We start from the raw sequence: 24,124 nt of genomic DNA, 5'->3' as shown, positions 1-24,124 counted from the left end.
GTCCCAGACCTGGATCCCTCTCCTGCAGGGATCGTTCAGCAGGGAAAGGGACTCAGAGCTAAGATTCCAGATGCTCCAGCCAGATGTGAACAGCTGGAGAATCCCCAACTGGCAACTGAGGGGGAAGGGTAGCAAGCTTAAACACCCCCCAAAAACACACAGCTCCCACACATGGTCCATGGGGGATAGAGGGTAAAGAGGTGGGGAGAATTTGGGTTCTAGGGGTAAAGTGGGTGTGCTGGGGGAAGGAGCTGGAGAATAGAAGGGGCTGGGAGTGCAGTGGGGGAAGATCTGGGGTGCTGGGGGCTAGGATGGATGGGACGACAGAGGGGAAATTGCCTATCTATGGGAAAGAGGCACACTGGGGGCCAGGGCTTGAGGGGACAGGACAGGGGTATGGAAGATGGGGTGTCACCCAACTGCAGTGTGGGAGGTGCATCGAGGGGCTGGTACTTACCATAGAATGTGACACAAACTGCTCTCTCCTGGCCCTTGTCCCACAGGGCTTGCTGGGCTCAACTCCCCACTCCAGGCATTGTAACATCTGGGATTGAAGTTTGGTTCAGTCCCCTTGATGGAGTGCCCATTGGGCCAAATTTGTGTGAATGGAGTCATGAGCTGGCACATATGGTTGCAGCACTACTCACTCACATTTGGCCCAGCTGGCTCCACTGTCATGACAGAGGGACAGCTGGGCCAAATCTAAGAAGTGCTGTGATCCTGTGCACCAGGTCGCAACACCTACAGAAGGGAACTGAGCCTAGCCAGCCCTGCAATCCTTTGACATATTCTAGTGTCTTAGTTTTGGGTCGCTACCCACAGGCTGAAAAACCCTGATCTAAAAAAAGTGATTTTGAGTACTAAGTGTGCTTCAAGATTTGTAAGATATTTGAACTGTGTTAAGAGTATCATATCTCTCTGGAGACCTTCAGTCCAGTTGTCTGCTTTTGCAAGTAGCAGGCTGTCAACTTCATTATCAGTTTTAAAAAAAAAATTTTAGTTTGCTTTTATATGTTAATCCCCCATGCCATTATGGATTATGAGATGAAGATTCAAGGCATTCCACACTGAAAAACAGTGTGGGGAGAAGAGAAGAAAGATATTTACTGCACTGCAACCACTTACAAACAATTCCAAATCCAAGATGAGTTAGTCATTGAGCTGGACGAAAAGTGAAAACATGCTTCACATTAATGTGATAGTAGGAAACAACTAGCTTAAAATACTACACAAAAATAATTGCTGTTAACAACTAACATATAAAATAGAATTCATGTCAATAAGAACAAGTTTAAAACCATTGTTAATTCAAGCTAAGTATCGCAACAGTTATAAATCAGCAAATATGGTAATTTCTTCTTTAAATATTTGTTTGGAATGCTACTTGATATCAGACTTCAGTCAAAATAAACTTTAGTAAAAGGTATGTCAGATGATACCATCTGCCTTTCCCACTTCTGGTAGGCAAATGGATAGATTTTTCTAATCCTTTTCCAGCTCAATTTTTCAAAACAGAAGGGCCAGAGTCTGATCTTTTTAACATGATGTAAAATCAAGTGTAAATTCATTGAAGTCAAATTATTTACTCCATTTATACCAGTGTAATGAAAATAAGAATATGAGTGGAACACAAAGAACTGGCTTTACCGTTTAAAGGCACTGAAAATTAAAATCGTTCACCATTGTAATAATAAAATAATACCTAGCTCTCATGTAGTACTTTTCGTCAATGTATTTAAAAATACTTTTCAGAGTAGCAGCCGTGTTAGTCTGTATTCGCAAAAAAGAAAAAGGAGTACTTGTGACAGCTTAGAGACTATCAAATTTATTTGAGCATAAGCTTTCATGAGCTACAGCTCACTTCATCGGATGCATTCGGTGGAAAATACAGTGGGGAGATTTAAATACAAACATAGAGAACATGAAACAATCCACTTCCTGGACACTACAGTGCTAATAAGCGATGGTCACATAAACACCACCCTATATCGGAAACCTACTGATCGCTATTCCTACCTACATGCCTCTAGCTTTCATCCAGATCACACCACACGATCCATTGTCTACAGCCAAGCTCTACGATATAACCGCATTTGCTCCAACCCCTCAGACAGAGACAAACACCTACAAGATCTCTATCATGCATTCCTACAACTACAATACCCACCTGCTGAAGTGAAGAAACAGATTGACAGAGCCAGAAGAGTACCCAGAAATCACCTACTACAGGACAGGCCCAACAAAGAAAATAACAGAACGCCACTAGTCATCACCTTCAGCCCCCAACTAAAACCTCTCCAACGCATCAAGGATCTACAACCTATTCTGAAGGACGACCCATCACTCTCACAGATCTTGGGAGACAGGCCAGTCCTTGCTTACAGACAGCCCCCCAACCTGAAGCAAATACTCACCAGCAACCACACACCACACAACAGAACCACTAACCCAGGAACCTATCCTTGCAACAAAGCCCGTTGCCAACTCTGTCCACATATCTATTCAGGGGACATCATCATAGGGCCTAAATCACATCAGCCACACTATCAGAGGCTCGTTCACCTGCGCATCTACCAATGTGATATATGCCATCATGTGCCAGCAATGCCCCTCTGCCATGTACATTGGTCAAACTGGACAGTCTCTACGTAAAAAAATAAATGGACACAAATCAGATGTCAAGAATTATAACATTCAAAAACCAGTCGGAGAACACTTCAATCTCTCCGGTCACATGATTACAGACCTGAGAGTAGCTATCCTTCAACAAAAAAACTTCAAAAACAGACTCCAACGAGAGACTGCGGAATTGGAATTAATTTGCAAACTGGATACAATTAATTTAGGCTTGAATAGAGACTGGGAGTGGATGAGTCATTATATAAAGTAAAACTATTTCCCCACCCCACCCCACCCCCCACCGTTCCTCAGACGTTCTTGTTAACTGCTGGAAATGGCCCACCTTGATTATCACCACAAAAATTTTTCCTCCTTTCCACCCTCCTTCCTGCTGGTAATAGCTCATCTTAAGTGATCACTCTCCTTACAGTGTGTATGATGAAACCCATTGTTTCATGTTCTCTGTGTGTGTATATATAAGTCTCCCCACTGTATTTTCCACCGAATGCATCCGATGAAGTGAGCTGTAGCTCACGAAAGCTTATGCTCAAATAAATGTTAGTCTCTAAGGTGCCACAAGTACTCCTTTTCTTTTTTAAAAATACTTTGTAACGGAGGGCTCCCTATTGAGATTACTCCCATTTTAGAGATGGGTTTACTGGGGAAAACTCAGGCATAGGATAGGGAAGTGACTTGCCCAGCAAACCAATGGCAGAGATTAGAATAAATCCAAAGTCTCCTGATTCCCAATCTAACGGTCTATCCACTCTTCCACATGGCCTGTAAGGTAGGTTGTCTTTTTTTAAATAAAGAAAATACTATTAAACTAACTCCTCAACTCCAAATGACAGTACTTATCATACAACACCCATGACAGTTTTAATTTCCAGTGCCCATGAATAGAGAATTAAAATCTTTCAACCTTCCTCTGCAACCTCTCAGAATGGTGGCATCCATCCGATTGTTAATTGTTCTCTATTATCCTGTGTTTAAAACAACAGCACCACAAAGGAGAGTGGATCGCACAAGCCCATCCTGGACTCTTGTGCGTCTACATGATGGAGCCATGGGAAGTGGGGAGACTTAACTCCTGTTGAACTTCTGTCCTGTTACTAAGTGGAAGTAACTTCATAACCATCTCACAGTTGCTCCCCATCTATTCATGCAGGACTGGAGCCCCGTGTTCCATGTCTTGCTTAGCATTTTTACATTGCACTTATATGTGCAGCACCTTGCACCTGCACCGGGCAGGATCAAAGGCCAGAGTATCTTTTGTGTTGGGTTGAAGTGCACAATATGCAGCAGTAATTTACAAGGTCACATACAGAGTGCTGTGGTATGAGAAGTAGCATTATATGAATGTCCTAGTATGAGATTTTAGGCAGATTCACCAATAATGTCATAATGCTAATTTATCTAAGAATAAGTCTAGTACTTTTCATGTGAGGAACAACCTCACAATATCCTATGAGACAGGTATCCCCATTATTTGGGGAAGCTAAATACAGAGACAATAAGTAATACCCTAACATTCAAATAGCAAGTCAGAGTCACAGTCAGGAACAGAACCTACTATTGCCAACCTAAAGCATTCAAAAATCATGAGTCAGAACCCAGAAAAATCATGATTAAAAAAAGTTAACGTTTTGGGTTCTTTTAAATTTGCCTTCTGGCTTATGAGCCTTTTAGGATACTCAGGACATGTTTTCAAGCTTTTCTCTACAACCACAGGAGTTAGAATCCTGCATTTTTATAAAATCACATGGTATGAGAAGCCAAGGAATTATGAAAAACAAATATAATGAGTTTCACAATAAAATAATTAAAGCTGGTACAGTTTAGATACAGAGTAGGCACACACACTGCCTGCCTACGTACATACATGCATAATAGCAAACCTCAAAGCTTATATGGCTTGTAAAGTAGTCCCAAGATCATACCTTAAAGAAAAAGTTATTGTCAAATAATGTGACAAACTGCTCTATACTTGCCTGTGGGAAACTATGTTCTTTCTTTACTTCTGTGACACTTTTCATCAAGTGTATATTTTTAATTGACAAGATCATTAAATCAGACTAAACATTCACTCTCAAATTATATTATTTGTTTATTATTAATGAGGAGAGGTTTGTGGGTTTTTTTAAAACAACAATTCAGGTAATATTTAATATGTTAACATGACTTTAGACTGCATGTACATTTGGTGTAAGCTGCTAGCTATCAGAATATAAAATAAAACCATGTGAACTCAAAGTTCTGATCTATAATTAAAAACATAATGACCTAAGCATAGAAGCATAGAAACAGGTTTCAGAGTGGTAGCCATGTTAGTCTGTATCAGCAAAAACAACGAGTCCTTGTGGCACCTCAGAGACTAACAAATTTATTTGGGAATAGAAATTAGTCATTCTAATCTAGGATGCTGAAGATTTAAAGGACATAAGTATATTTCAAGGATGAATTTAGTCACCAGAATTATTTTCTTCAGACCATTTCTCACATCCCAAATCACCCAAGACACAGATCCACACAGCTAAATATAAACTTCAGCACTGTAACAGAAATGGGGGTTAAGGAATGTCAATCATTCATCACACATATAGTGTTGATGTGAACTTTAGAAGCACCTATATATATTCAACCAGAAATAGAGACAAAACCAACAGTCTTCTTTAGCTTGTACTCTCAGTTAAATTGCTCATGCGACGGATACTACAGAGGGAATAGACACATTGTTGGGGGAAAGTATTAATATAAGACGTATTTTTCAAGTACATTATGTGCCACAAAGCTAGCTAGTCTCAACCTCTGACATGTTTTCAGAAAGTTATGGAGAGATTTCTCAAAGGTGCTGCTCAAGAAAGAGATGCATGGAAACATTTTAAGTGATTTATTATAAGAGTCTTTGTTGGTTCTCTTCCTTATAGAAAATTATAGCAATGATGCTTGAAGCAATTTGTGAAGAACAGAAAAGTCTGGCCCACAGCCTTGAGCTCCTGTTCTATAAATCCCTCTTTGTGTCTGTACACTGTGTTTCTACAGGAGAAAAAAAAATCAATAAAGTATTCTTATAAACTCATAAAACAGGATTAATACAGAGAATTCTTTACCTTCCAAAATTTGTTTTCAACTCACTGTTGGCTTTAAATACACTAAACCCATTGTACCCTACTAGACTAAGGTTTCTGGAAAAAACTTCCAATGTACATACGATGTTTATTACATTAGTTGATGCTATTATTTATTACATACCTCTCTTAGTGAGTCATGGGCTTTGTAACCCATCAGCATGTCTCAGTGCTGACATGGAAGCACCATCTCCAAAGGCAAGAGGGTTGCTCAAGCTCCGTACCCATTCATGCTTTGCTGAGGGTACTAACAATGGTGCTATAAAACATGGTTTTGTGATGTGAATAAGTGGCACTTAGTAACCTGGTAGAAAATCATCAACTCATTTCACACAGACCAGTTATTAGTCAGTAATAGGACTGATTTCAGTCACTGCCAGTATAGGACTGATTTGAACCAGAGACTTAGTGGAAAATACGTCTATATTCCATAACAGCCGAGATATAAAAATCAAAGGAGCTATAAATGAAATTTTAGAAAGAAACTGTCTATATATGACATTCTGCAGTCTTATATAATGGTGGAGGAGAATTTGAAGAGGGATTCACAGAATGTATAACATGAACAATGTTCTGCATGTCTGAGATCAGAATATAAATTCAACTAAACAGCTGCCAAAATGAAAACTATGATAACAAATTCCATAACAATAGACTAACTAATAGGAGACATATCACAAGTCGAAGCATTAGATAATTCTTCAGGGAACATGAATAAGGATTACAATATGACTGATATCTGAATACAGTTATTTGATGGCATTTAGAAAAAGGAATATTGCTGTTTTAGGGCAGGAATCTACAATAATTCTAGATTGGAAATAATTATCTCTATTTAGATAGCTTTTGGAACGGTTTCATGTACCAGTGTTTTGTTTTCATCTTTTGAAAAAGCTTGCCCATACAATATTATGTTCTGTAAACTTTTCTATATACTTTTCTCAAACATTTATAATATTTATACTCACTTATACACACACTTCCATTATATAGCTGGAAAGTTTCAGCCCAACATGTAAATGTTTCAGAAATCTACAAATGTATGAAAAGAGGGACTGGTCATTCAAACGGTTTGGGGCTTTGTTGTTAGGTACTACGAAACAATAGCTATTGCAGACACTTTGCATGGATAAAGCACTGTCACCCAAGGATCTCAAAAGTATTTTAGGTTTCAGAGTAGCAGCCGTGTTAGTCTGTATTCGCAAAAAGAAAAGGAGTACTTGTGGCACCTTAGAGACTAACAAATTTATTAGAGCATAAGCTTTCGTGAGCTACAGCTCACTTCATCGGATGCATTAGGTGGAAAAAACAGAGGAGAGATTTATATACACACACACAGAGAACATGAAACAATGGGTTTATCATACACACTGTAAGGAGAGTGATCACTTAAGATAAGCCATCACCAACAGCGGGGGGGGGGGGGGGGGGGGGGAGGAGGAAAACCTTCCATGGTGACAAGCAGGTAGGCTAATTCCAGCAGTTAACAAGAATATCAGAGGAACAGTGGGGGGTGGGGTGGGAGGGAGAAATACCATGGGGAAATAGTTTTACTTTGTGTAATGACTCATCCATTCCCAGTCTCTATTCAAGCCTAAGTTAATTGTATCCAGTTTGCAAATTAATTCCAATTCAGCAGTCTCTCGTTGGAGTCTGTTTTTGAAGCTTTTTTGTTGAAGTATAGCCACTCTTAGGTCTGTGATCGAGTGACCAGAGAGATTGAAGTGTTCTCCAACTGGTTTTTGAATGTTATAATTCTTGACGTCTGATTTGTGTCCATTCATTCTTTTACGTAGAGACTGTCCAGTTTGGCCAATGTACATGGCAGAGGGGCATTGCTGGCACATGATGGCATATATCACATTGGTAGATGCGCAGGTGAACGAGCCTCTGATAGTGTGGCTGATGTGATTAGGCCCTATGATGGTATCCCCTGAATAGATATGTGGACAGAGTTGGCAACGGGCTTTGTTGCAAGGATAGGTTCCTGGGTTAGTGGTTCTGTTGTGTGGTGTGTGGTTGCTGGTGAGTATTTGCTTCAGATTGGGGGGCTGTCTGTAAGCAAGGACTGGTCTATCTCCCAAGATCTGAGAGAGCGATGGCTCGTCCTTCAGGATAGGTTGTAGATCCTTGATGATGCGTTGGAGAGGTTTTAGTTGGGGGCTGAAGGTGATGGCTAGTGGCGTTCTGTTGTTTTCTTTGTTGGGCCTGTCCTGTAGTAGGTGACTTCTGGGTACTCTTCTGGCTCTGTCAATCTGTTTCTTCACTTCAGCAGGTGGGTATTGTAGTTGTAGGAATGCATGATAGAGATCTTGTAGGTGTTTGTCTCTGTCTGAGGGGTTGGAGCAAATGCGGTTATATCGTAGCGCTTGGCTGTAGACAATGGATCGAGTGGTATGATCTGGATGAAAGCTAGAGGCATGTAGGTAGGAATAGCGATCAGTAGGTTTCCGATATAGGGTGGTGTTTATGTGACCATCGCTTATTAGCACCGTAGTGTCCAGGAAGTGGATCTCTTGTGTGGACTGGTCCAGGCTGAGGTTGATGGTGGGATGGAAATTGTTGAAATCATGGTGGAATTCCTCAAGAGCTTCTTTTCCATGGGTCCAGATGATGAAGATGTCATCAATGTAGCGCAAGTAGAGTAGGGGCATTAGGGGACGAGAGCTGAGGAAGCGTTGTTCTAAGTCAGCCATAAAAATGTTGGCATACTGTGGGGCCATGCGGGTACCCATCGCAGTGCCGCTGATTTGAAGGTATACATTGTCACCAAATGTGAAATAGTTATGGGTCAGGACAAAGTCACAAAGTTCTGCCACCAGGTTAGCCGTGACAGTATCGGGGATACTGTTCCTGACGGCTTGTAGTCCATCTTTGTGTGGAATGTTGGTGTAGAGGGCTTCTACATCCATAGTGGCTAGGATGGTGTTTTTAGGAAGATCACCAATGGACTGTAGTTTTTTAGAAACATTAATTAATCCTTACAAACCAACTCATTTCCTCTTTCCACCTCCCACTCCCAGGAGGTAGAGCAGCATTGATTTTTTTCTAGTACGTAGATGGATAAATTGAGGCACAGAAAGGTTAAGGGCTAGTTTGTGTCATTAAGGCAAAACCCAAAGCAGGCGAGGAGTAGCATGACTTCCGGGGGAACTCTGGTGGGGACTAGGCCTCTAGGCTGCCTGGTACACAGCTCAGGAAGGTTTCACAATCCCCATTATCCTTTAGGACGGTGAAGCCTGCTCTCCTTGGTGCGACATACATCCCACATGTGCTTAGATGTCAGCTTTTTGGGGCAGGAACTGTCTTTTTTGTTCTGTGGTTCATACAGCACCTAGCACAATGGGGTCCTGGTCCATGGCTGGGGCACCTGGGTGCGTCAATAATACAAATAATAAATAATAATGACAGATACATATTATATGTCTAGACTTTTCTATGGTACCGATCACCAGAGAATCTGCACAGCTTATCTATCTTAACGAATGTGCTGTAAGGATACACTGGGAGGGAGGGACCAATGATTAACCAAATGTTACAGATCAAGACACACAGAACTCAAATGACATCCCTGAGCAGGGAGCCAAACGGCAGTTGTCCATCAGGCATCAGTAACAATTTTACAAAACTGAACATTGTAATAAGGCATGTCGTATTTTTAAGTGCAACTGTCGTCTCCTGGATCATATGCAGGAAAGCACTGAGTTTCTTCCACAGTATATATTTACAGAGACTATTAACCAGCAATCTGCTACTCACCTCTACTGCAATCCACTCGTACAATAACTACGGACAAATAAACAGACAGACATGAGCCTGGCCATCCCTCTAGTGTGCTGTACACTTATAAAGGATTATGTACCAGAATCTTAGATATCTAATTTACTGCTTTAATTTGAATTTCTAATTTGAAGTTTGCCTATTTCCCAGGAAAAAAAGAAAGAGAAAAGCTCACTTTCCACATTCTTCCCTCATGGGGTTAAAGAGGGTCTATTTGTTATTAGTAAATTTATCTGTATTATACACTCCAACTAGATTATACCTTAACGAGCACGAAAGACATTTGTCTTTCTAAAGGACAGTGTGTTAGGACCCATCCCACTGTTTCCCTATAACTAAAAGGCTGTGTCTATAGCTGTTACCCCCATCAATAGGGAAGATTAAGCACAGACAGTTAAAGAGGCAGCACGCTGGATGGAGACTTGCAATCCCATAAGGATGCTTCTCTGACCAACAAAACACTACTGTTAGAACAAGGGAATTAACCAGCATCTCTGACAAAGAGAAGTTCTTTTCTCTATCTTGTCCATTCAAATTGAAAGCTCTTTGAAGCAGGGACTGTGTCTCATATTTCTATACTGCGCTTAGTATAACATGGCTTCAATCCCCCATTGGGGCCTCTCAGCACTATGATAACAAAATGATAATGCTATTTAATTGAGTTAATAATTAGCACTAAAGAATGAATCTGTAGAAAGTTATTCCTACTTGTTACATCCCTCTAATATATGATGCTTAGGCATTGGACTTGCTTTCAAAATTCCAGAATCCAGGCAAACCTAATGCACTATCTATATACAATTGTTAAATAACTAATACTAATATCCAGCATTGGTGCACTGAAATCTCACTCCCTTCACTAGTGTAAGTGTTAACAGACAACTTGGCTTTCATCATTTTAAAGAGTATATATCAAGGACAGTTGTTTAATTGTTTAAACAACTTACTCCACTTTATTAAAATTGTACTATGAATAAGTAAACCAAGTCAATACCGAACTAAAAAAATGCTCTTGCATTTAATGAGTCAAGGATATTCCATAGGAATTTTGAAGACTACTTATTTGTCCAGTAGAAATGGTTTCTCTTAAAGCTACAGGCATCATACAAATATGAACAGCATCTAGAAGAGACTAAAAAGAATGGAAATGCAAAAATCTGAAGGGTTTTTTTTAAAAGCTATAACAATTCTATTATAATAATGAACTTTTAACACACCTAAAAGACCAGTAACTTATATAAACGTTCTCCTAAAGCCCAGTAACTTATATAAACATTTAATAGCCGTAGTGTACAAGCAAATAATTCTGTGATTCAAGCAAAAAGTGAGTTTGTTATAATAAATCGACAAAAAAATCGAGTTATCTCCCAGAGTATTCTGTCTTTTAGGGCCCTGTCCGTAAACACTGCTGAGTGTATTGTTGGAGGGAATCTTACATAAGACAATAAAATTCCAGTAGTAAACTCTATGCCTGGTAGAAAATGTCTGAATACCCTGGGCTGTAAGTACAGCAAAGCCGGGGCTGTCTTTACTTTTACAGTGCCCAGCATATTCTCAGTGCTTAATAAATGATGATTGTGCATCATCAATTTCAAGAGGCAACAAATGGCTCAGATGGTGCCTGGACCATGAAGAGGGATTAACTTTACTTGTATCTGTTTGGGAAAGGAAGTAAACCTAGGAAAGCCTCCACTTTAAATATATAAGAACACAAGAGCTGCCACAGTTGGTCAGACCATGTTCCATCTTGCCCAGTCTCTGGCAATGGCCCATACCAGAGCTTCAGGGTCAATGTACAGAACAGGGCAATTATGGAGTAATCCATCCCTGTCGTCCACTCACGACTTCTGAGTCAGAGGCTTAAGGTTGCCCGAGCATGGGGTTGCAACCCTGATCATCTTGGTTACACATTGATGGACATAACTTCCATGAACATAACCAGTTCTTTTCTGAACCCAGTTATACTTTTGGCCATCACAACATCCCATGGCAATGAGTTCCACAGGTTAGTTGTGCGTTATATGAAAAAGTACTTCCTCATTTGTATTAAACCTGCTGCCTATTAATTTAATTAGGTGACCCCTCTCTATTCATTTTTTCCCACACCATTCTTGATTTTATAGACTGTATCATACCCCTACTTAGTCATCTCTTTTCTAAGCTGAATAGCCCTAATCTTTTTAGTCTTTCTTCATATGGAAGCCATTCCATACCCCTAATCGTCTTTGGTGCCATTCTCTGAATCTTTTTCATTTCCACTACGTCCTTTTTGAGATGGGGCAACCAGAACTGGACACAGTATTCAAATTGTGGATGCAACCTGGACTTATCATAATGCCATTATGATATTTTCTATCCCTTTCTTAATAGATCCTAACATACTGTTAGACATTTTTGACCGTTGAGCAGAACTTTTCGGTGAACTATCCATAGTGACTCCAAGTTCTCTTTCTTAGGTGCTAACTGCTATTTTAGAACCTATCACTCTGTGTGTGTACACACAAACACACACACACACACACACACACACACACACACACAGAGTTATTTCCAGTCTGCATTACTTTGCACTTATCAGTATTGAATTTCATCTGCCATTTTGTTGTGCAGTCACCCAGGTTTGTGGGAGCCCTATATAATTTCTCGCAGTCACATTTTGACTTAACTGTCTTGAATAATTTCATGTTATCTGAAAACTTTGTCACCTCACTATTCATCCCCTTTTCCAGATCATTAATGAATATGTTCAACAGCACAGGTCCCAGTACTGATCCTTGAGGGACCTCTCTCCATTGTGAAAACTGACCATTTATTCCTACCCTTTGTGGAAACTATGTAGTCAGCAGGCAGGCTGCTACTTCTGTAAAGGTTTCAAGACCTGGGTGAAAGCAAGGACATTTCATTTCCCTCATTGGTGCAAACCTTGAGAACAATGCAATGTGTCTATCATATTAAAAAGAATAAATATTTGTTAGGCAGAAGGTAGCTCTGTAGAATTAACTTGGTGACCAAAACCATTACCACCTCTTATTATCTGCACTTGTTAAAGAAATACCTCCCCTCATGGTTGTTCATCCTGAATGTCATGCATATTTGATAAGATCCACATTTCAGGTGTTGGGTAGATTTTGATTTGAAACAAAACAGGAAATATGTTTAAATGCACAGACTGAAGAAGAGATGAGTAGAATCAATGTGCGTGCATGCGCACACACACACACACACACACACACACACACACACACACACACACACACACACACACAGAGTGTTTAGGCACAAAGAGGATTTCAAGTTCTGTTAATTTATTGTCAGTACATCACAAAACAACTCAAGAGGAAGGAGTTGGAAAGAGAAGGGCGGTCTCACACAGAACCTTCAGAACTGCAATACCCAAGAACAATGTAGCTGAGATAAGGAGTGCTGTCTTATCTCAGAATTTCCTTGCTTTGCATTTTTCGTGATCTTCACCTTATCAGAGGCTAGTGTAGAATTCTATTTTCTAGCCAAGCAAAAACATAATCTAGATACATGAAATTTATTAATTTACTGCCTGCCTGAAAGACTCCGGAATCTGGATAGATACATTGACCGTTACATCTGGCCTAAGAGAAAAATGAAATCTGGCTGCCTGCTTCAGTTTCCTTGTGAATGCCACTGCAGAGCAGGGAATAAATAAATAAATAAATAAAACAAAGGATGATTTGCCCACCTGCCACATTTTGCTAAATCTTTTTTCCTGCTTCTCTGAGCGAGTTGTGGCCCAGACTGTCCATAACTAAGACCCTCTGGGAGAATAAAAAAAAGAAACTCCTGCAGTCAGAGGGACTGATATAATCTTTCCCCTTTCTTCTGGTGCTTTCTTCACCTTACCAGCATTACTCAGCATTATCTGGGTTTAGCCTCAGTCAGCTAGCTTTTAATCAAGATAGCAGGTAAGTCTCTCTACACCAAATGACAGATCGGAGAATATAGAGTTGAGTGTCATCTGCATACTGAAAATACTGCAGCCCACACTTTCTTGCTAACCGTCTTAAATCCCATACACACTCAGCAGAAGAGGCAGAAAAGTTGCCCAAATACGACTCTGAGATCTCCCACAAAGAAGAGAAAGCTCTTAAGCAATTCCATTTTCTCTTGCTGGTTCTACAAACTCATCATCCATATTTCATGGTCAATGGTATTAGAGGCATCTGACAGACCTAAAAGAATCAGCACAAATATCTGATCTTTATTTATCACCAGGAGGAGATTCTGTGTATGTACAGAGCCAAGCACAACTTTAGCACCTAACAGCACTAGTGCTTTTAGGTGCTAAAGTATACAAATTAATAATAAGAAAGAAAAGGCTTCGTCTCTGTACCATACTCAGGATGAAGTTCTCATTAAATAGGGCCAAGGAAATCCAAGGACTCTAGACTTTCTTCACACTCACTTTTTCAACCAGCAGAGTCCCCTGGCACCTTATAGACTAACAGACGTATTGGAGCATAAACTTTCGTGGGTGAATACCCACTTCGTCAGATGCAACCAGATAAGGTATATTTGAGACAAGATGATAACTGGAGAGGTTGCTGACCTCAAGCAATTAACTGAACAAAGATCTAAAGTTGTTCCATTAGCAGATGCTACATCTTTCCCCACCTTGAGGAAGAATTGAAAATCAACTCCAGTAAAGCTCTGGAACCTCCATGTTGGCTTACCCCAACCAAGAGAGACAGGGATTTAACTCTCAGCCCACACATCCTCCATCATCTCCAGAACCTCAGTGAGAGGCACTGCTGAAACCCAAGCAGAAAGCTTCAGCTTTTATGCCAGCCACCCAGGGCTCTACTAAGTTAGTGGTAGATAGCTAAAGCAGACTCTATGAAACCTTACCTGCAAAATAACATGAAAATTCCGCAGTGAGAGATACGCCATCACCAGACGCAAATTAGCTAGATTAACCACCCTGTACAGTTCTGCCCAACCAATGCTATGCTATGGTGAAGGTGAAGTTACCCTTCTTCAAAGCCATGAAATAATCTTTTCAAAACCTTTTTGCAATACCATTGGTCACAGAGAGAAAGACTTCTGCCACCAATGCTATGTCATTGTCTCCGCCTGTTTCATCAGAGGGAGACAATTAAAATATCATTGTGACCAGCAAATTTAAATGGTTACTTCCCTGACTTCAACAGCCACTGCATCAATAGTTTAGGATAACAGTTCATTATAAAATGCCCCACCATCCACTGGCTGAGTGGCCTGTGGATAAGGTAATGCTCTGCTTCAGAGACTTCTGAAATCTAGCACACTCCCATTAGTCACCGAGGATGGCTATCAAAAGACCTTTACTCTAGTCCCAGAACTGAAGAGATAGTCTATGACCTCTAAGAATTGCTATACTGGGTCAGACCAGTTACTCATCTAATTTGGTACCTGCCTCTGACACTGGTCAGTACAAAGTGCTCCAGAGAAAAAAGTACCAGACAACAACCTCCTCCCCATCCAAAGTTCAACACTTTGGAATAATTTGCCATAGGGGAAGCCTTTTTTTCCCAATCCCCACCCCCATCAGTCAACAACTGTCTTATGCTCTGAAGCAGGAAGGTTTATATCCCTTTTTGCACCCCATCTAACATAAATGTGGATCTTCTTAACCACATCAATGGCCAATCCTTTTTTGAATTCTACTAAAAGTCTTGGCCTCAACTATATCATCCAGCAGCAAGTTCCACAGATTAAATTACCCTGTTACCTCTAATTCCATCCCAAAACCCAAATTCCAGTGTTTGGCCAGCTGAATGTTGAGCCAGAAACTATCTGGGACAGTCCCATGGTTGTCATGGTGGCCATAGGATCTTAAGCTAACTCTGAAGAGCTGTCTGACAACGTCTAGGCAGGTGGTGAGCTGAGGCTACTACTTGGTAAAATGAACATGTTAAACATACTATTACCTCACCTTATCCCCTGTCCTTTTCTATCTGCTGTATGTTGTCACACTCCTAGACTGTCAGGTCTCTGAGACAGGAACTTTCTTAAGCCCGATCTAACTCTTAAAACTTAGGTCAACGTAGGTACAGTGCTCAGTGCCATAAAAATTGCAGACCTAACCACCGGTGTAAATGCAGCTACGTTGATGGAAGAATGCTTCTGCCAACCTAGCTACCATTGCTCAAGGAGGTGGTGTTCCTACACGGATGGAAAAACTCCTTCCATTGCTGTAGTCTATGTCTACACTACAAGATTGCTACAGCCCCATAGTGCCCATAGCGTAGAAGACATGGCCTTAGTTATGTCTCTGTGCAGTGCCATGCACAATGGCGCACCTGATCCTTTATTGAGGCCTGTAGATATTACCATAATACAAATAATTAAGAATTGTCAGACACACAGATAATGAAGTCACCTAGGACACTTTCTTTTAGCAACTCCAGTACCTCTGCAGAAGTAAGTTCCATCAGCAATTTGTACATTAACGTAGGACCCATCTTAATCCCATTCTGTGATTTACATACGAGCTGGGCATGCTTTAAAATCTAATTCTGGAATAGGAAGCCATCTGTGTTTAGAGCCAGATGCAGCCAAAGCTACATGATTCACACTAAATGGGTATCAAAATAAACCACACAAATACAGACAAAGAATCAGACAATGAAAAATAATGTTTCCATGAAGGCAGAAGCAACAGAGAGCATATTCATATATATTCAGTAGGTATATACATGCTTTATTACACTGGAGGTTGTTTCCAGTATGCAGACTTAACATTTCATAAGGTCAATATTGTATCCTGACCATGGCTTTTCCTGTAACTAATCCTTACTTTAGGGTTGAAGATTCTAGATTTACTAGCCATTCTGGATATTCTGGATACAGGTTGGTGGCTAAGAGGCGTGCAGTTGCTCCAGCTTAAATTCACTAAAATATGATCATAGCCTCTAAAAAGCCCATTTCAGCATAATAAGGCATTTTCAAAAGATACTAAAATAAACACATTCCTTTCAAAGGAACCAGCCATCCCTTAAAAAAATCAGAGCTTCCCAAGTTTTTTTTAAATATCAGAAGACCACCTAATAAGCCCATCAGAAGATTTAATTGTAACACACAAGTAGCTGTGATGGTAATAAAAACCAGTCTCATCAGTTGTACTCTTTGAAGTTGAATGGATAACATACCAACTCTGACACAAAGATCATAACTACATTCAATTTTGGCCTAGGATACCTCTATATGCATTTCCCCATACACAGGGCAAGATTTTGGAAGTTAGCTCCCATGTATTTGTTAATAAAAGTAAGCCCAATTCACCCGTGGGGTAACTCCAAGAACATCACTGAGTTACACCAGGGATGAATCTGGCAGAGTCTGTCCATCTTCATCATGAGTGATAGTACATGATGACAGTGAGGACATATGTGTTATCACATCTATACAGTCTATCCCCAGTCCCAAAAGCTATTCCTCATTTAAATAATTATTCCAACAAATGTCCCAAAGAGAACAAGATGAATGTGCAAACATCAGTTTTCTTTGTCTGCTGTTATTTTGTAAAATATCCACATAGGGTATGTATCCGCAGATGATTCATTACACTTCTTGCACGTCTTCCACACTCATCTTCACCATAGTGTTTTGTGATACTGGTCCCTTTGAAAGTGTAACTGCAATGCCCAGTTATTAAGAAGGCTAAATTTCTAGCAGAGATTAACACAAGTATAGTAGGAAGTCAACTATGCTGGGAAGTCTTCCTGCATATATGTTAGATAACGATACGCTCAGGAGAATAAACTTTCTTTCTTCTAAAACAACAACAAAAGAATCTAGTCCCGTTATTATATGTAAATTACTTTACAAATGCCATTATTTGGCATTGGTACAGATCTTCAAACACTACCTAGCACCAAATCAACAGAACACAAATAAAAACAAAATTGTAAGGTCACGGTGGCAGAAGTCCTACCACTTTTACATTGCACAGAAATCTCCTGAAGTGTTTCCCTCTATTCTCATCACCACACCTCAAAAGTGCCCCTCGCTCTTCAACTTGATACAGAATAAAAAAAGGACTACCTCCCTGTCATAAGTAAATATGAACATTCTTTAAACAAGGGGAAGTAACAGAATTCCTTCACTAATCGAAGAGATGAAATCATATGTCTAAACGCAACTCAACACACTTAAAAAACCAAACAAACAGCTGAATGGTGTGTACAGAATTTTGGTATTTTCTGTTTGTTCTTTAATAGCTAGTTGAGACAAAGTACAGCAGTTTTTCATAGAACAACTTCATTCAAAGCTGAGGATTCCCTGTAGCTGGAAATATGATTTGCACAGTGCAGTGCACTGAAATAATTTGTGTCTTGCATTGTTCATTATGAACACAAATTCTCTGTAAGTGGGTTCCCTGTACATTAGGATTCCCAGTTACCAAACGTATTAAGGTGTACATGGTTCAGCCTGAAAAGATGTATTATGTTACCCATTAACGGATTCACATCATAATTAGTTCACATGCTACACAGACACTGGGACAGTTTAATTGAAGAAAGCCAGTACATTCTGAGACAATAAGGTGGATTTGTGAGTGTTTGAACACAGGAATAAAGAATTGCCAGTGCAAATAAGACAAAATACCTAGTCTCAAAGCACAGACAGAACAAAAGAAAAATCCATATGTTTCACATATCAGAAATATAATCTCAAGTCACAGGATTGCAGTTACCAATGCTCAAGTAAATTAGACTGTCTGTTCAGCACCCCACTTCAAGTCCTGGCATGCTAGTCAGGACAGCACTTTGCTCCAGCTGGCATGTGTCCAGACTTTAACTGTGCTGGCATTTGTTTCTAGAAAAGCAGAGAGGGGGAAACTGGTTTAAATATATCTCAGCAGTCTTCAGCAGAAACTTTTGCTGAAGAGAGTTTAGCATTAAGATAAGCTATTGAATCAGCAATGCCTTCATCATTATATGTCTTTGTGCTCCATAAGATACTTTTGGATTCAGAGAACATTTTCAGTACTAAATCTGGACAATTGCGCAAAATATAAACATCTATGTTTTCAGTCTGTATTTAAAAAAAGAAACCAGATCTCTATTAAAGCTAACATGTGTCAGTCTTCTGGAGTTTTACAAATATCAAGCTATTTAAAAACTACCAAAGTAATTTGTTTTTCTACACAATTATTAAATTTTGAACGAGCCAGAAAAGAAACAGTTGTTAAATATTGAGATCAGACAGTCTCATATCAGTCCTGAACAAGTTTGGCTTAGAAATCATATGAGTGGAGGATAAAAAGAAAACAAACAGTCTGGATTAAATATAAGCAACTGTGATTTATTTCCCTTTCGCACTGATGTTATAAATTTTCAGTTTAAGGGTCTGATTCTGAGAGATACCGAATACCCACAACATCCTTTGATTTCAATGGAAGTTGTGGGTGCTCAGATCTTCCCCATGTCTGGTCCTATATTATTGTGATAAAGCAGAGATTTAAGAGATACACGGAACTGGCACAAAACTTCACAGAAAACAAGTTTCCAAGTCACATACCCAAGATTATATAGAAAATGAATTTTAAGTTTGTGCATATAAATAGCCAACCCAGAAGGGCTTGTGTAGACTTTCAGAGAACAGAAACAATACCATGCAATCTTCTATGCCCCTCCCTCAGTCCTCTGTAGTACTGGAAGATCTCACAAACATTCATCCTCTCAGCACCAGCATCACTCCCATTTTACAGACTGGGAACCAAGGCACAGAGAAATATGTCAGTGTTGCCAACTCTCTCTCTATTTGTTGTTTTTCTTTAAGCCCCAATTCCTGAAGTCAGATGATTACATGAGACTCTTACCTTTCCTTTAAAAAGAGTCCATTTCTAGCCCTCATGGTTTCAGAGAAGAGCTTGAAAACATGAAGTCTAGAGGTTCTAAAAACAGAAGGCACATTTTAAACAAGAAATGTTGGGTTTTTTTTAAATTACTCTCATAATTTTTGAATAGTGCTGGCAATATCAAGATTTTCAAAAAGACCTCAGCACCAGGTTTTCAAAATGTAGCCATAAGTATCGCAGGGGGAGCTACTGAGTGCTAGGTACTTTTAAAAGTCTGGTTCCAATTGTGGATACTGAAAACCTGGCCCTAAGGGACTAGAGCAAGGTCTTTGGAGTCCAAATCCAAAGCTGTAAGCACAAGATTATCTTTCCTTCTAACCAATCACCACTAATCAAGTTATTTTGAGCAGCAATTATTAGCAGGAAACTATTCTTAGTCCAATTAGAGTTCATAAATTTTCAAACAAGCTGAACAAAAACATGTAATGTAATTGAAGAAGTCAATAATCTGCTTGTGGATATTCCAAGTGCAGAAAAATAAATTATATCATTTGTTGCAAGGTATTCACTCAGTTCTACCTCAAGTACTATAAACAAACAATATTTTGCATCTTTAAAAAAAAAGATTAAAAAGGTAGAATGTTTAGTTTTTAAGTTAAAGAATGGAATGATGTAGTCAGTCTACAGGAACTCAGTCTTAAATAGACACATTTGAGGTGGATCTTCTCTTACACCAAATATCAGTGTATCACAACATGTGTTATTCAAAATAAACAGGAGCAATCAAGTGAAGAATAGCTTGCACCTGCTTCACAAAGTTCCTATTAAGATTTTCACATATTACTCTAACTGCAGGGAAAACGGAGAGTAAGACTTGCTAGCTCCAGAGAATTGAATCAAATAAACGACACGTGGAAACCAAACGAGTTTTGCTAGATCTGAAGTTAATATAAAAACCCAGGAGAAAAGGAGGAGGAGGAAAAAGAGAGCAAAGCTTATGCAAGTTCCTTTAAAAAGAAGCTACTTGAGTCAGCTACCATTTTTCCTTCTTTTTAATTTACATTCATGCCATGCATCCAGAAACTTACAATGTGAAAAGGAGAAGAAGGAACGGGTTACTTTGGCCAGTGCTATGTACCAACTAATTGTTCTTTCAGGGAATACTTTTGTTCAAAACAAAACATCAGAATATGAAATTCAGGGCACAAAAATAGGAAGAAATAATTTATCATTAGAGGTTTTGAACTTCCTAACATTTGTATCAATTCTCCCACCTCTAAGATAACCAGAGGGTAAAGAAACACAACTCATTACCACATTTGAGTCCCAAGGCTGATTTGTATTTTTTTTTTAAAAGAGAAGGCAACAAAGTTTAAAAGAAACCTATTAAATCATTTTGCATGATGGTGGTTACTGGAAAAGTTACAGAATAAGAGTGAAAGGAAAGAAAGTAAAGAGATTAAAATTAGATGAGATAAAGAAAGAAAATAAATTAGAAAAAATGTAAAATCCAAACCCTTAAAAAAATGGGAAAAAATGTTTCAGAGGAATGTGGCTCCATTTTATCCAATATCCTTGTCTTTCATAGTGGCCAGAACTGGATGCTTCAGAAGAAAGTGCAAGAAACTCTGTAGTGAACAATTAAGGAATAATCTACCCACAGGGGAAGTTTCTTCTTAACTGCTATCAGTGGAAGTTTGTTTATGCCCAGAAGCACAAGTGTTTAGATACTTTATAAAATCTCATCCTATCTAATGAAAACAGCAGATGCTCTCAGTATCTACATACTTATCAAATCCTCTGTAAAATATTGCTAAACTCTTGCTGTAGTGAGTTCCACAGGTTACATATGCATTGGGTAAAAAAAGCATTTAATCAATGTCATATTTGTTGCCTTTCCATTTCACTGACTGTCCCCTTGATCTTGTATTATGAGAAAGGGAAAGAGCACTTAATTCACCTTCTCTATGCAATTGGTTAAAGGCAACATTTCACTAAAAGGAAAAGGCAGGAGAAAGCATTGGGAGGAGAGTGGTGTTGTGGCAGGCTCTCTCCAAAACAGGGAAAAGGCCGGTGTGGTGTGTACATCATCTGATAATAAGCCTCCCCCACCAAAAATACCTCAGGCAGGGGCTGGGCAGAGAAACCTCTGAGCAGCAGCTCCCAACGCCCACAGGAAAAAGTTTGCAAAGAGGCAGCAGGAAAATAAGTTACATTAATAATAAGTAACATGCAGCCAAAAGCCAGGGAGAAAGCCATGGCACAAACTGGACTCACTCCAGTCCCACCTCCTCTAAAATCAGATAAACTCCAGGTCCCCTCACACTGCCACACAAACAAGACTCAGTCCAGCCCCACTCCTCCAGATCAGTCAGTCCAGCCCCCACCCACATAAGCCAGAATCTCTCCAGCCTCCCTGTCCCTCCATAGGCTCCTCAGCTCCCTCTCCTACTAACCATTCACTCCAGCCCCCTCCCACGAACTAGAGTCACACTCGTCTACACCAATCCAGCAACTCCTGCCCCCTCCATCCCCCGACCTGGAGTCACTCCGGCCCCCTCCCGCGAATTAGATTCACACTAGTCTACCTCAGTCCTGTCCCTCCAGCCCCCCCCCCCGGCCCCGATGCCTCCAAAGTCACTCCAGCCCCGCAGCACAAACCAGAGCCACTCCTGCCCCCTCCGCCTTCACCCAAATCGGAGTCACTCCCGGCCCTCCACCCCGCACCAACCGAAAGCCATTCCTGCCCTTCGCCCCCAAGACCAGTTTCACTCCAGCCCCATGGCCAGTCTTGTGGCACCCCAAAGGGGGTGGGGGCACCTCCCCTCAGGGACCCCATCCCATCGCTGCCCTCTCACCTGCCCTCCCCGCCGGGTTCCCCGGGCTGCGCTGGGCTCCGGCGGCCGGGGCTGCGTGTTGCTACCGTTGGCAAGTAACAGTCTCCAGGACTACGGTCACTATGGCGCCTCGCGCGGGGTCTCGAGGCAACTGTTGCTACCCTCTCGTCCAACGTCACATGCAAGCCTCGCCCTCTTCTCTAGGAAGGGAGCGGGTCTGGGTTCCGCGGCGGCTGGTTGGCCCTAGGGCTGTCGCTCACGTAGAGGGCGGGGCGGGCTGCGGCCAATCATGCGGGGGTGAGGGTGGGGCCGGGAGTTGGCGCGCGCTTTGGCGCTTCAAGTGGAGGGAGGCGAGAGCGTTCAGGAGAGAGAGAGAGGGAGGGGCCAGGAGGGGACGGGACGGGGGTCACCTCAGCCGTCAGTCTGGGGGCATGAGTCTCCCCACGCCTCCCCTCAGCCCGGCGCGGGGAGCCGGTCTGCTGCTGCCCCTCGTCCCGCCCAGCGGGCAACAGCCTCGGTGCCCAGGAGGCGGGGGCGGGGGCGAGGGAGGGAGTAATGGGGGCTGGCGGGAATGAGGGGGTAATGGGTGGGGCTGCTGTGGGAGAAAGGGTAACGGGCTAATGGGGGTCAGAGCTGGTGGGGGCTGGGGGTTATGGGGCAGGGACTGGTAGAGGTAAGGGGGCAGGGTGAGGGGGTGGGGCTGGGGGTTATGGGGCAGGGTGAGAGGGTAGTGGGGTGGGGCTAGGAGTAAGGGGGCAGGGACTGGTTAATATGAGGGGGTATTGGGGCAGGGACTAGTGGGGGTGAGAGGGTAGTGGGGTGGGGCTGGGGGTAATGGGGCAGCAACTGGTGGGGGTGAGGGTAAGGGGGCAGAGGCGGTAAGGGGGTGGAGCAGGTGGTAATAGAGGTTGGAGCTGATGGGAGCAGGATGAGGGGGTAATGGGGTTTGGAGCTTGTTGGGGTTAATTAGTGGTGAGGACTAATAGAGGACATGGAGTAAGGGGGCACGGACTGGTGAGTGCGAGGGGGTAATGGGGTGGTACTGGGGGTAATGGGGCAGGGACTAGTGGGGGTGAGAGGGTAGTAGGGTGGGGCTGGGGGTAAGGGGGCAGGGACTGGTGGGGGCAGAGGCGGTAAGGGGGTGGAGCTGGTGGTAATAGAGGTTGGAGCTGTTGGGAGCAGGATGAGGGGGTAATGGGGTTTGGAGCTTGTGGGGGTTAATTAGTGGTGAGGACTAATAGAGGACATGGGGAGGCAGGGCTGGGACTGTGGCAGCAGAATGGGGTACAGGCAAATTGGGAGAGAGGATGCTGTGGGGGCTGAAAGGGAAACACAAAATGGGGAGGCACTGAAGTAGATGGTAGTAGACTGGGGAATAGAGACAGAACCCCCTTTTGCTCTAGGACACAGGTTCATGCCCTTATTCTTATGAGAGAACAGCAAGGTGTTTAATGAAGATAAGTGGTGAGGACTTCAATTTTCCTTCTCATTCAAAAGACATCCCATTCCTCACCCCTCCATCACCATGCTGTGGCATTAGCTTCAGTACTGACTCAGGGATGAGCATCGCCTTCTAAGTAACCAGCACCACCTAAGCGTTCCTTTATCCACACGCTGACAAGAACTGACCCCTACTTATCTTGCCAGACCTGCAAAGTTCCCAGCCTACAGCCATGGGTCATATTTAGAATTTCCCCTTATTGACTATGGCTTTTCACCTTTCTCCCTACAAATTCATCTGTTTTGTTACAATTTGTAACATCTAGAGGCTCCACCCAAGATCTTGTGCTAGGTGCACTACGTGAACACAGTGAAAGATGGTCTCTGTATTGAAGAGCTTACCATTGAAATAGATAAGACAGGTGACAGATTCAGGGGAAAGTAGGGGTCCAGAGAGTGGAAGGCATTTACTTGCCCAAAGTCATCCAGCAGGTCAGTGACTATTG

General features: G+C 41.6%; 1 protein-coding gene across 11 annotated transcripts in view; it reads right to left on the bottom strand.

The window, feature by feature from the left end:
• The window catches only part of RFX2 (regulatory factor X2), a 104,841-nt gene extending 82,338 nt beyond the window's left edge, over positions 1 to 22,503 (bottom strand). For 3 of the 11 annotated variants that reach the window (XM_038384253.2, XM_038384266.2, XM_038384255.2), the window contains exon 1: positions 22,200 to 22,403. The gene's annotated coding sequence lies outside the window, so the exon portion shown is untranslated. Of the gene's footprint in view, positions 1 to 19,362; positions 19,723 to 22,199 lie in introns of those variants that run through there. The other 8 variants (XM_043502729.1, XM_038384261.2, XM_038384254.2 and 5 more) reach the window with 6 other exon arrangements.
• Positions 22,504 to 24,124: the final 1,621 nt, after the last annotated feature.

Source organism: Dermochelys coriacea, chromosome 25 (genome assembly GCF_009764565.3).
Source record: "Dermochelys coriacea isolate rDerCor1 chromosome 25, rDerCor1.pri.v4, whole genome shotgun sequence".
NCBI lineage: Eukaryota > Metazoa > Chordata > Testudines > Dermochelyidae > Dermochelys > Dermochelys coriacea.
Note: the sequence above shows the minus strand (reverse complement) of the source record. Positions and strands in the feature narration are given on the sequence as shown.